Source organism: Protopterus annectens, chromosome 9.part0 (assembly GCF_019279795.1).
Source record: "Protopterus annectens isolate FY-2018-M chromosome 9.part0, PAN1.0, whole genome shotgun sequence".
NCBI classification, from domain to species: domain Eukaryota; kingdom Metazoa; phylum Chordata; order Ceratodontiformes; family Protopteridae; genus Protopterus; species Protopterus annectens.
Genome location: NC_056743.1, coordinates 1,785,688,839 through 1,785,703,812, shown reverse-complemented (window position 1 = coordinate 1,785,703,812; position 14,974 = coordinate 1,785,688,839). Strand labels below are relative to the sequence as shown.

The 14,974-nt window shown below is 39.7% G+C and overlaps 1 protein-coding gene across 4 annotated transcripts in view; it reads right to left on the bottom strand.

Moving 5' to 3' along the window:
- GCDH (glutaryl-CoA dehydrogenase) overlaps nt 1-14,974 on the bottom strand; it is a 455,659-nt gene that overhangs the window by 296,962 nt on the left and 143,723 nt on the right. The gene's annotated exons all lie outside the window — the stretch shown is intronic.

Below are 14,974 nucleotides of genomic sequence, written 5' to 3'. Positions count from 1 at the left end.
ATTACTGTGCAATATTATTATCCAATAGTCGTGTAACTAAGCTATCAAGGCTTACTGGAAGGGCTTAGTGCAGGATCACATATAAGCATGCAATGTACTCTAGAGCTTAATATATCTGTACATAAACCAGCCACAGTTGAAAAGGGTTTAAAAATATTTAATAATAAATACTAAAAACACAAGACAATACTACTACAACACAATGCAACTCAGGAGTTCAGAGATCACACAGAAACTTAAAATAATTCAGTAGTACAGTTCTGACATAACAGAAAAACACTTAGTCTAATCTCTATAATTCCTGGCTACTTCTAGGAGAAAACAGAGTTCTAACATACTACTTACATAAAGAGAGCATAAGGCAGTGCTGAGTTAGATAGTCAGACAAAACGCTTAATAATCTTTGGTTCTCACTGTTTAAATTGAAACTGTAGTTCTGCCAAACATTACATCATCTTTTACACCTTCCTGGTTCCCAGGCCACACAAACTACATTTACATTATTTTACACTTAGAGCAATAAAGGACATTCCACATGTACATTCTGGTCATTAACTTTAGTCTTAAAACAATAGGCAGGAAGCCTTCATCTAGCCGGACTGGAGCCAACTTGTAAACATGAAAAGCAGTGATGAAATAATTTTAATTTCAAAGGACCAACAAAAAATGCTCGACTTAGTTTTCTTTACAGCAGATGGCAATGTTGCCACATTGTTTTAAATTCAACATTTCACATTTACAAATGATAGAATTATCTGCACAATTCTATCTGGCTAGGCTGGCAGCCTTCACCCATCTCTACCAGTCATCACCCCCCCCCCGGAGAACTCAAGCTAGTTTTTCAAGTGACCCTTGAGAAACGCCGCTTGAGAGGCTTAGGTCTCTCTGAGTGTACCTCACCCCATTCCCTGTCTTGACAGCCCATCTGGATTGGTATGGCTAATCCCACTGCGGTGCTGCACTGACATATCATATGCTTGCAACCCCAGGCTCCATCTTAGCAACTTTGCATTTTGCTGGATGGCTCTGTTTAACCATGTTAGGAGATTGGGATCTGTCATAACAGTGAATTTCCTTCCATACAGATAAGGCTGGAGTTTCTGCAATGCCCACACTATGGCTAGACGTTCCTTTTCTACAGCTGTATAGCATTCTTCCCTGGGTTGGAATCTACGACTGAGATAAACCACTGGGTGCTCTTCCCCCTCTGAAGAAACTTGGCTAAATACACCCCATGGTTCAAAGCATCCACCTGCACAACAAATTACTTGCTGTAATCTGGACTGGCTAACACAAGGGAGTCCTCCCAAAGCTTATTTACTCTTCTGGAAAGCCTGCTCACATGCTGGGGTCCACACTACCTTATCTGGCCTGTTCTTCCTTGTCAGGTCTGTGAGAGGAGCAGCTATGGTACTATAACTGGGGACAAACTTTCTGTAGTACCCCGCTGTCCCTAAAAATGTCCTCACCTGCTTTTTAGTAACAGGTGCAGGCCATGCCTGAATGGCTTCCACTTTGGCAGGTTCTGGCCTTATCTTACCACTCCCCACTCTATGTCCTAGGTAGGAAACCTCTGCTATACCCTCCTGACATTTGCTCGGCTTAATGATCAACCCTGTCCTCTGTAGTCTGCCCAACACCTCCCTGACATGCTGAAGATGCTCTGGCCAGGAATGGCTGTGGATGGCAAAATCATCTTGGTAAGCAAGGGCAAACCCTCAAGCTCTTACTAGGATATGATGTACCAGCCTCTGAAAAATGGCTGGGGCATTCTTCATCCAAAAGGGCATCTTTGTGAACTCATACAAGCCAAAAGGAGTCACAAAGGCTGCCTTCTGTCTAGCACTGGGAGTCAAGGGCACCTGCAAGTAACCCTTGGTAAGATCAATGGTTGTAAGATACTTAGCCCCACCCAGCTGCTCTAGGGCCTCATCTGTCCTAGGCATTGGGTAAGCATCCGACTCTGTGTGACTATTTAATTTCTGGTAGTCCACACAGAACCTGGTGCTACCATCCTTCTTGGCACTAGCACCACTGGGGAGGCCCAGGGACTGTTGGACTCTTGAATCACCCCTAGTTCCAACATCTCCTGTACTTCTTCCCTCACAGTATGTCTGACTCTCTCAGGCACCCTATAAGGGGCCTGCCTGATAGACCTTTGGGGTCCTGTATCCACCTGGTGCTCCACTAGGTGGGTGCACCCTGGTTTCCCAGTGAACATGCCCCCAAATTCCTGCAACACTGCTCGGATTTCCAGAATCTGGGTAGGAGATAGCTGCTGGGACATTGCTACCCCTTCCCCTGAGGTGTCAGCCCAAGCCTCACTGAGAAGATCAGTCACCTGATCTCCCTCATACTCCTCTTGCAATCCACTGCAAATGCTCAGCACAAGGGCCTCCCTATCATGGTAAAGTTTCATCATGTTAACATGGTACAATCTGTGCCCCTGCCATCTGCCTAGCAGTTCCACCATGTACTTAACATCACTTACCTTTCTTACCACCTTGTAGGGACCCTCCCAAGCTGCTTGCAGCTTGTTGTGTCTGACAGGAATGAGAACCATTACCTGCTGCCCCACAGCATACTCTCTAGCTTGAGCATTCCTGTCATACCACACCTTTTTCTGTGGTTGGGCTTCTGCCGGGTTCTCCTGGGCCAAGCCCATGAGTTCCCTAAGCCTTGCCCTAAGGTTTAGGATGTATGCCACAACAGACTCCTTGTGAGTCTCGCACTCACCTTCCCACTCATCTTGAATTAAATCTAGAGGTTCCCTCACCCTATGCCCATACAGCAACTCAAAGGGTGAAAAAACTGTGGATTCCTGGGGAACCTCTCTGTAAGCAAACAGATGGGGCAGATATTTGTCTCACTCCCTCTTAAAGTGATCTACAAATGCCCATAGCATGGACTTGATTGTAGAGTTTAACCTCTCAACAAGACCATTAGTCTGGGAATGGTAGGGTGTGGTTTTCATGTGCTTCACCCAACAGGACTTCCACAGACAAGCCAGCAGGTCTGATATGAAATTGGCACCTCTGTCGGACAGTATTTCTTTTGGGAAACCCTCCCCGCTGAAAATTTCTAACAAAGCATTTGCCACTTTCTCTGCCTCAATGGAGGACAAAGCTACCACCTCAGGGTATTGTGTAGCATAATCCACTACCACTAGGATATACTTTTTCCCTGTGGAACTTGGGGTATTCAGAGGACCCACAATATCCATAGCTACCCTCTGAAATGGCTCCTCAATCACAGGCAAAGGCATCAAAGGAGCTCTCACCTTGTCTCTTGCCTTGCCTACTTTTTGGCACTGCTCACAGGTCCTGCAGTTCCCTGTTACATTCCTGGAAATTCCAGGCCAATAGAAGTTTTGCATAATATGTCTTTTGGTACATTTTATGCCCATATGACCTGCAAAGGTAATATCATGGGCTATGGCTACAAGCGCCAGACAGTAGGCTCTAGGCACTACCAACTGCTGTACTCTCTCACCTTCTAGCCCTCCCTCAGGGGTCCACTCTCTGTATAGTAACCCTTTGTCCCAGTATACAGATTCCCCCTTCCCTTGAGAATCAGGTACCTCCCTAGCTACCTGCCTCAGGCCTTGCAATGTAGGGTCCGAGAGCTGTGCATGTCTCAACTCTCTTGTTGTAACCCTTCACAGCTCCCCTTCCACAGGAAGTCTGGCATCCTCTGACAGTGGTGCCTCACTGCCAGCCTGGGTACTACTACTCACCTCTACCTTTGCAGTTACCCTGACCAAGGGAACATCATTACCCACAAGCAGCTGTGGCTCACATTCAGTCTCACTACTACAACGTAGCTTCCTTCCTGAAGTAACCACCTCACCAGTCTTGGCTTCAAGTATGCAGTATATCTGGGTCTCCCCCAGGCTACCAGACCCACATGCTTGTCGCCTAGCCTGACCACATGTAACTGCATAAGCACATGGTACTGCCTCATCCAAAGCCTTCCCTCTCAGGACATCTGCAGGATGGTGGTAGTTTAGTACCCCTGTTGTCTCAAGACAACCTACTATTGGCATTTTGTCTTTCCCACTTACTGGCTCCTTTACCTTTGGTTCCCCACCTTGCCTCCATGGACACCTGTATGTCACATAGCCCCACTGGTTGCATTCAAAACATTTAACCCTAGCTCCTGGACGTGTACCTGGACTAGTAGCTTCCCCTGCTACTGGCAGATTCTGTTGTGGTAGTCTGTGCTGCTCACCATGAGTTCTTTAGACCCATGAGCAGTACTGGGGGTTCCCTTCCTGTGCAGGGCTGCCCTGCTGGCCAGGTATAGGTCTCCCTTCTTCCCCAACTCATCTGAAGTAGCACACTGTCTATCAGCTAACCAGATCCTCATGTCCTCAGGCAAAGTGCTAAGGGCTTGTTCCCTCACCAAAAGGTCTGCCAGCCCTTCAAAAATGGTGACCTGACATCCACTCACCCAGCTATGTCAGCAACATATTCACACACACTTTCATCTGGCTTGCATCTATGCTCACAAAACTTTTTTCTATACATTTCAGGTGTTAGCTTAAAACATTCTAAAATACATTTTTTACAGCAGTATAATCAAAACAGACAGTGTCAGGCATTTTTGACAGAAAAGTTACAGCTTTCCCATGGAGTAAGGGGGTCAGGAACCGTACCCAGAACCTTTGGTCAACACTATATTGTTTGCATACCCTCTCAAACATATGAATGAACCTATCAAAATTATCACCCTCTTTAAATTGCGGAAGAAATTTACTGATCTGTTGTGCTTCTAGGGTCAAGTTACTCCCTTCCCCATTACCTCCATGACTCAGGAGAAGAATCAGCATTTCCCTCTCATGCCTCCTATGATGCTCCTTTTCTTTGGCTTCTATCTCCAAATGCCTGGCCTCCAACTCAAGTCTCTTTAGCTCCAGCTGGATTTTTAAGTCCAATGCAGAAAGGCTGAGCTGTCCATTCTCCGAGGATATTGTATCTCCACTGCCAGTCTCATTGTCCTCCTGGATGCTGTTTTCTGACGCAGCTATAACCAAGGCTGCAATCAGGTCTGCCTTAGTCAAGGTTCCATGCATCAGTCCCCTAGCCTGGCACATCTCCACCAGCTGACTCCTTGTCTGCTTTCCATACTACTCTGCTAACATGTTGCCTGCTCACTCTGACTAACTAAACTAACAAAAGAAATAAAACAATTGTGATCTGAACTTTGCGTTGCCCTTCAGAGATCACTGCACACAAGCTACAGGATTCAATCTACCCACACCACTACAAACCAGTTAGTATTTGCCAACTAATTAATATGTAATGTGGATATCCCACCACTGCCAAACAATTAATATGTGAAGATATCGTATCCCAACCACTGCCACCAATTAATATGTGATGCCCATGCCCTGGCCGAGCAATCAAGGAGCCTCAAACCTCACCACTAACACCAGAGAGGGTGTCTCATATAGCAGAAAGGATAACAAATATACACAGTAAAGTGCAATGTCCCTTAAGAGCACACAGAGATCACAGTCAGTCTGGGGCTGGTTGCTGCCTTGCTCCCCAGGTCCCCAATAAGACTCTCCACTGGCACAGCTATAGGGTCCAGATCTCAGCCTAGCTGGCAAGCTAACCTCCAGTGCCCTCTCTGTCCAACCAGTGCTTCATGCCCCTGCTCAAGTGGCTGACACACACACACACACACACTCTGAGATAAGTATTTATACAACTTCACAGAGACTCCTGGGAAAGGCTGACACAGATTCTCCAGCTGTGCCCCTATACCCAGACTATACGGTAGTAATTCCTGTCACCACCAGCTAATAATTATCTGCTACCCAAAGGCCCTTAAAAGGGTGTCCAATTATTACTGTGCAATATTATTATCCAGTAGTAGTGTAACTAAGCAATCAAGGCTTATTGGAAGCGCTTAGTACAGGATCACTTATAAGCAAGCAATGTACTCTAGAGCTTAATTTATCTCTACATAAATCAGCCACAGTTGAAAAGGGTTTAAAAATATTTAATAATAAATACTAAAATCACAAGACAATACTACTACAACACAAAGCTACTCAAGAGTTAAGAGGTTACACAGATACTTAAAATAATTCAGTAGTACAGTTATGACATAACAGAAAAACACTTAGTCTAATCTTTATAATTCCTGGCTACTTCTAGGAGAAAACACAGTTCTAACATACTACTTACATAAAGAGAGCATAAGGCAGTGCTGAGTTAGATAGTCAGCCAAAAATGCTTAATAATCTCTGGTTCTCACTGTTTAAATTGAAATTGCAGTTCTGCTAAACATTACAGCATTTTTACACCTTTCTGGTTCCCAGGCCACACAGAAACTGCATTTACATTCTTTTACACTTAGAGCAATAAAGGACATTCCACATGTAAATTTTGGTCATTAACTTTAGCCTTAAAACAATGGGCACAAAGCCTTCTTCTAGCTGAACTGGAGCCGATTTGTAAACATGAAAGGCAGTGATGAAATAATTTTAATTTCAAAGGACCAACAAGAAATGTTTGACTTAGCTTTCTTTACAGCAGATGGCAATGTTGCCACATTATTTTAAATTCAACATTTCACATTTACAAATGATAGAATTATCTGCACAATTCTATATAGCTAGGCAGGTAGCCTTCACCCATCTCTACCAGTCTTCACAGACATCATGGGGGAAAAAACAAAAACTGTCCACTGTCATCTCTCACACCCTATCCAATCCCCTAGCAATGGAGAGATTCTCAGGATCTGCCCCATGCAGAGCCCTTCTGCCCAATATCACTATCCAGAGCTGAAAAACCTTGTTCTTTCATACACTGGGAATTCTCATTTTATTCCCAAAAGTAAACTAATAATTAAAGATAGCAATTTGTTTATACCATGCCTAAAATGTAGTTATTTCCTAACATTTAGGGCCCACACTTTATGCATATTTATGAGGTCCCACATTATGAAGTGTGGAATGTAATTCTGTTTGAAAACTGTTGTCATGATGCTGTGGGGGCCCCAAAATAACTGCTCTGAAATGTTGGTTTAAAATTATTCATAACTACTCATCAAGTCATGCTGGTACGCATACTTACCTGCTGGGCTATAAAATCAAGAGCTCCTCTTGGGTGACAATGCAGAATTCTGATCTGTATGCTGTGCGTTCTTATGATTATTCATATGCACATACAGACAAAAAGAAGTGTACATACATCCTCACACATATATATAAATACAGGCAGGTATATAATGCATGTGTTTTTGTTTAAGGTGGTGGTTTAAGTCTGCAGTGTTACTACTGAAACACTGATGTGATCACAGGCTGTTTCCAAAGAAGCACAGCAGACTCTCGGCAATTAGTATATCTCTGTTACTGCAACACAATCCTGTTCCTACAGGCCACTTTGGCACACACTGCAGCCATTCATGAATTGCAGTACAGCGCAGTTGTAAGTCTAAACAGCAATTTGGCCTTATTCCCTTCATTTTAGTGTGTACAGTAGAGCACAGACTGTGTCTTTGAACTCCTTACTCTTGATCTTCCCCATAAGCAGTATTGCTGTAGGACAGAACAGCACTATGTGCCACTACCAGTGACCATGACACTTTTTTAACAGATGGTCTACCTATCATCAATGGCACTGCTACATGTACGTGTTAAAAATATGACATATGACTATCCAGGAGTAACACAGGTAGAACAGAAATGCACTATTACAACTCAAAATGGTGCAAGATACTACATGCTACCATCATGCAACAACAGTGCACCTACGAAATAAATGATCCACCCCTTGCTGAAGATTACATTCATTCTAAAGTACTGCATGCTCCTATCAGTGAGCAATGTAAATGCTGGACATTACTACTTAGTAGCAATGCAGTATGTTAAAATGATGAGACATTACTGTATGAATACTGCTGGGGAGCAGCACATACTGCCCCTTATTAATGCCTCTGCTATAGGTCAAGATGGATCCGCATTGCTACAGTGTACTATATAAGGCAGCACAGGTGACACACAAGCACTCAACCTGTTTTTGGCTGGTCACAATGCTTTGAGAGCACTACAAGGCACCATAAAGACATCATAGATCAAACTGGTTTCAGGTCACTTAGCACTGTCAAGCTGTGGTGATTTCATCACAAAGATACTTGGTTATCTCTCATCAGTAGCACTTCCTTAGAATGGAGTGGAACCACGACTGTACATGCTAACATTTCACTACTCTGTACTACCCTCACACAATGATAATGATGTGGGTTATAAAACTGTATATTAAATTATCACAAAATCAAACAGAAGTAGACTGATGTGAATTCCTTTCACTTACTGAAACTGCCATTTGTCAGAATTATGCCACAGAATGAATGCTGGTCACCAAAGGACAAAAGTGAGATGATGCCAACATGCTACAGTGACTAGGGGCACATGTTCTTCTACTAATTAGTAACTTTATGACAGGTGAGATGGTTCCAGTTTACTACATGCTGCAAAAGGAAATACCACACCTTACAGATAGATATTCTGCCCATCATAACTGGCACTGCTGTACTTGAGATAGGAACCACAGTATTACATTACACTTTTGTCAAGAAATCACACTGCTCCACCCTCATTAATGGCACTGACATAGATACAGCAACTTTCCTAATTTTTAATGGTTTTACTCATACCATTTAGCCACTTTTCACAATAGTGTACTGAAAAAAACTGCCTCCTTGAACAAAAGCAGACTTAAAATCCCTTTTGAACCTACACTAACCTTTCTGAGCTTTACTTCAGGCCAGATTGCATAAAATCAATAACCTGGAAATGTTTTAATTAGAACAGTGAGTAAACAATCACATTTATAAAAGGGCATTTCTTTTTATCAACGACAGTTTCAACAAAAAATTAATTAACTAAAATAGATTGTCCTTTACAGCCCGGAAGGTGTGTAATATCTCTGTATGCTTATTACACGCACACCCTTACTACATGCTGTCTAATAATTTCAAATGCAATGTAGACCAAAGATTTTAAGGAAGGACTTCACCGGCACAGAATAAATCAGTTTCCAGTGTCACTGGGCTCATTTAAGGTGTTGCCTTCATCACCTTCGATTTCTTATGGAATAGGACATAGTCTGAAAGTCAAATTGGTCCATTCTTGATTTGATGCTATGGATAGTTGTTCTAATGTTGATGGCGGGAGGTCATTATCTTTGGGACTAAAGCATGCGGAAACTGTAAATTATGTAGTTTAGGTGCTAGAAATATTTTTTTGAGTTTTGAGAAAGGAACATTTTACATATGAGGGTGTTTTCCTTTCACCTGTTAATATTTTCTGAGACAGTAATCCCTTGCAAATTGTTCTACTTAGGTAAGACTATCAGAATGGTAAAAATATGGATACTGGAACATTCGAAAGAGTGCTGGAATAAAAATATGGAGAACCAAGTGTCTGAACATTTACAGAAATGCCATGGTGGGAATACACCGTTTGAGATTTTTTGTGATGTGGCAGGTTATATGTAAGCCAGGTTACATTGAAAAATATAGGTTGTCATTTCTTGACGAAATGGAAGTTAAGTACATGTTGCAGTTTACAACTTTACAGCCTGATAGGCTGAACACTGAATTGCCCTAGAAAGTGCTCCTAAAGGATGATTAGTTAATTGAAATTATAAAAAATGTTTGATTTTTACATGTTTTTAACCTTTGAAGAGTTGTTGAACTCGAGGTGCTAGTTCCAATAACATTTTTCCAGCCTGTTCCATTTCCTTTGATTTTTTGCTTGTCCAGACACTCACCTATCAGCAGAAGCCTTGCAACAGTTGTGTGTTATGATACAATCCCCACATAAAGTTAAAAAAATCAGAGTGCTTGAAGACCTTGAAGAAACAATCATTCAAGGCCTTGTCCCACGTCCTGCACAAAGAGCTTTCAAGTGGCACTGGAGATGCACTTCTTCACTGTGCTGGTCAAGTCACTTCAAAGTCTTTGGTCTTATCTCCTTCTGTACTGCATAGTGCAATGCTGCTACTCCACAGGCCTTGGTGACAAGTCATACATATCAAACCAACTAAAACAATTATCCTGATACTACAAACTTAACTAAGATCTCTTTTCAGCAGTCTTCTGAAGAGACAAAACTCTACATTCTTCATGGGATAAAAGAAAACTAGGCCTGCAAATCAGACAAGTCAGAACAAGGGACAATAATGAAGAAGTACTTCCAGATTTTACTAATCACTCGCATACCCCCATCAGAAGCTATACATCATACCTAAACATCAAAAGCTAAATTCAAGACACCACTCATTTCCTTTGCATTCTGTCAGATTTTGTGACCTACCACCTAACACTGTTTTTAGCCGGAATGGATGTTACATCACTGTATACAAACATCCCACATGAAGATGGAATTGCTGCCTGTTTCAAGTACTTACAAGAGAAAACAGAGCACCACAACATTACTCCAGATTTAGTAGGAGAATGTATATCATTTATTCCAACATATAACAATTTTATCTTTAATGGGAAACATTATGTCCAAATTATGGACACTGCAATAGGCAACAGAATGCCTCCAAAATATGCAAACTGCTTTATGGCAAACCTAAACGAGGAATTTCTACAACACTGCACAGATAGGCCACACACTTATTTCCATTTTATGGATGCCTCATTTATAATCTGGACACATAGTATCCCTCAAGGAATTCCACAAAGGACTCAAAAGAATCCACTCATCTGTTCGACTTCAAGTACAACCTTCCTTGATACTAAGGCTACTATACAAAATAGGGCATTACAGGCAAGTGTCTATAAGAACCCAACTGAAAGAGAGATGTAGCTGCACAGATGCAGTAACTATCCCAGCTACACAAAGCAGTGAGTTATTTACAGTCACGCAGTTCAATATCACTGCATTTGTTCTAGTGAGGCACAGCGAAACAGTTCACACAGCTGAGAGTTTGACAGGATTGTAGAAAGATAATACAATTACCACAAGAACGGTTGCTTCAGGTTAAAGACAGGAACCTCTGTGACAGAGTTCCACTAGTGACAACATAATCATTCAGAACTAAAAAAAAAAAACTGTATAAAATCGTAAGGGACCTCCAAGCAATGTTCTGTGAAGATGACAAGGGAGAGACATTTTTTTTTAAGTACTCCACCTGATGTCATTTAAATCACCTCCAAATCTAAAGAATTTTCTTGTCAGAGGCACACTTACACCAGAACAGAACGCAAACGCAATCCAGAATATCACAAAACCCTGCAACCATCCAAGGTGCAAAACACGTCATATGATTTATACAGCTTCCAACATTAACAATTACACAGTAAAAAATTTTCAAAGAACAGGATTCATTTATATGCACTTCCAAACATGTAGTTTAACTAACCAAATGCAGGTTACATAGTACAGATAACAGTTTAAGTTACTCAGAACTAGCATGAATGTCCATCGAATGACTTACAAGCCAGTATCAGCGCACTTATTCCAGTCAGGTCATCCTGTATCTTGTATGACAGTTATGGTTCATAAAGGACATTTCTGTGAACCTTTATTAAGGAGAACAATGGAGATTAAGTTAATTCAGTTGTTCAATCTGACACTCAGTGGTATGACTGGCTTAGAGTGGCACTACAATGCCTAACTTTTCCTTTTGAGCAACAGTGGACATAAATAAGGTATACTGAAGAGCAACACATGTTTTTTGGCAATGTATGATTTAAGATGAATTTACTCTGAACTCAAACTGATGAATATATCAGAATATTAACAGTAACCATTAACATTACTGGGGTCTATGACTTGTGTTTTAGTTATGACAACAGAATAGTTGCTTTCACATAAGGAAACATTGTGGTCAGATCAGTATTAACCATAAAACTAACAGTCAATAAGGCATTTATGTTCAGACAGTTTTAACAGTTTAAGAAAACTTTATCCAGTTCTGCTGTTCTGCAGAACCTGATGCTAAGAAGATGGGCACAGAGAAGCAGCAGAATTTAATAGCTCCACTAAAGTAATCTTATCTACACTGGAATTTTGTCTACTAACTAAAAATTTGGAACTTTTTTTTTGGCTAAACCTATAATAATCAATATCATCTACAACAAGACCTACAAAAAAATAAAAAGACAGATTTTCCAGTCAAAATTATACTTGGAAAACAACTTCTCATCTGAAGAAGAAATTCAACATGAGCTTCACAAAGACAAGCAGTCAAGAATCCAGTCTCAAAACAGAACTTGAAACTCTGATAACAAATATCCAGGATTTAAATACAAACATTGATAAAACTGACATCAAAATAGACAACTTCAAAGAAAAAAACACTAAACAAATGGATCTACTTCACGAGGACTTAAAACAACAAAAAATCCAGATAACAGGCATAGAAGAAGCGCTAAATGACATGGATGGCAGAATAATAGAAAAAGAAAATAATGTAGAGTCTTACTTAAGCAAAACATCATGCTACAAAATAAACTAGATGATCTTGAGAATAGATCTTGTCGAAGCAACTTAGAGATTTTTGGATTACCTGAGAACACAGAAGGAAATAACATGACACGTTTTCTTACTACCTGGCTACCAAAAACTCTTGATCTTCCAGAAGCTATGTCATTTGGTACAGAGTGAGTCCACCGGTCACTAACTGCTATTAATACCAACAATAAAAAACAACCTAGATCTGTTACAGTCAAATTTCTTTCCTCATCTGACAAATAATTAGTTTTAAAAACTGCCTGGTCCAACTCTCTAATAAAATTCAATGACACAATAATACATTTTGACAATGACTATTCATCAATGGTAACAGCCAAAAGGAAAATATTCTTACCGCTGATTAAAGAACTGAAGAAAGCACAAGTGAAGACTCATCTTCTGTTTCCTGCAAAGCTGAAGATTTTCATCAGAAAAGGACCCAAAGTGTTTGAGGACCTACACTCTGTGCTGATTTTTATTAAAAATCATAAGATCTTAGAAAAAATTGACGAAATGGAATGGGCAAACCCTTATCTTAAAAGATTGTCATCTAACTTGACCTGGAAAACTACAGAGAAACAAAAAAGACTAAAAAACAAATTAACTAAAGCATAATATACTTCTACATCTTGTTATACCTGTGGACAGTATCTTAAGTAAGCCTTTTACTGTTGTGCTTTCTCTGCAAGGTAAGCTTTTCTCATCATCATAAAAATGAAATAATTATACATATATCCCATAAGTTTAGTTTAATTATTAAAATTATAGTTATATACTACCCTCTCTTCTATAACTGTAATGGTATCAAACAGTCATTCTTAGATAACAAAACATATTATAATAAAACAGTAATGCTGACTTAACATAATCTATCCCCTAAATATAGACATTTTAAAAACCGTACATAAATAGTATATCGATTCTATATTTTTATAGATATAAGCACAACAATCCTCTATATAAGTCAAAGGGACTAAAAAGTTCTGCTTTAGATGTTAAATATTATATATATATATATATATATATATATATATATATATATATATATACACACACACACACACACACACACACACACACACACACACACACACACACACACACATCTTCCTTGCTCATTAATTGGGTATTATATCTCCCATTAGAGGTTTATGAATAGTTATTTGAATAACCTTCTGCCCTGGTATAGCATGTCTTTAAACAACTTTCTGGTATTACATGTCATTAATATCTTTCTGGCTTAATATTGCATATGTTTAGAAAGGAAAGGGGATAATGTCACTGAGTTTCAGGTTTTTTTTCCTCTCTCTCTCTTCTTATTAGAATGTTTCATATGAAATAGGAGAATGAGTGGGAAGAGGGAATGATAAGAAAAGAGGGTAAATCTTCAATATCAATGACATTATTTAAGAAAAAAAGTACTTTCTTAAATAATGTCTTTTATTCTTTTGCGGTGGTGGTATACTGTTTCCTTTGTTGATGTTCCCATGCATACCCAGTACATCAATGCTTAAACGGGGAAGCAACAGAAAAAAAGAAATCCATTGGCGCCATTTTTTTTAAATTAAAAAAGTTTTGGATTATTTATATCCAACGGAAAAAGTTCGGATTAATGGTTTTTTTTCCATTGTGATATTTTAATGGGGCAATGGGCATGCGTTGCAACATGCATGGAATATTAATATAATATTCTATAACCTCTGTGTGAATGCCTACAGGAAGAACTAATGATGGAACTAATTTAACCAATAATTTTTTTTAATTTGGTAACAAATTTTTTCCAATAAACATCTGGAGTTGCAATGGGGTCAAGGGTAGCTCCCTCTTTTGCTAATCTTGTCATGGCCCAATGGGAATTACAATCCCTTTATATTCTACCTTATTTAGATAATATTTTGTTGTACAGGCATTATATTGTTTTGGCATTTGTCGAAAATTTGAATCATACAACTGACTTCCTAAAATTTACAGTTGGAGGTTTTGGTGATTCCATAGATTTTTTGGATGTACACCTATTATTTGATTTTTCCTCCAAAAGTTTTATAAGTCATATTTTTAGGAAGTCTACCTTTGTAAATCAATATTTACATAAGCAGCGTTTACATCCCGGTCACATGAAAAGTGGAGTTGTCAAGGGTCAGTTCATACACCTTAGTATGTTAACTAGTGAACAATCTGTTTTCACTGCTGAGGTACAAAAACTTGCAGATTTTTTTGTACAAAGGGGTTATGACATAAGTTGGCTAAATAAAATAATTAGAGAGGTTTGATTTTGAAAATAAAAGATAGAGATGATGGGGGGCTTCCTTGGTTAGTTCACAAAAGAACCCTGATAATAATTTTTCTTTGGCTTTTCCTATTCCCATTTGTAATGAAATGTTAAGTATCAAAAATATTATTCTTGATTATTGGAAAGTTATGATAGGAAACACAGAACTTGTCAAGATCTTAGGGGACAGACAATTTTTCACCTATTAAAATTAAGTCCAT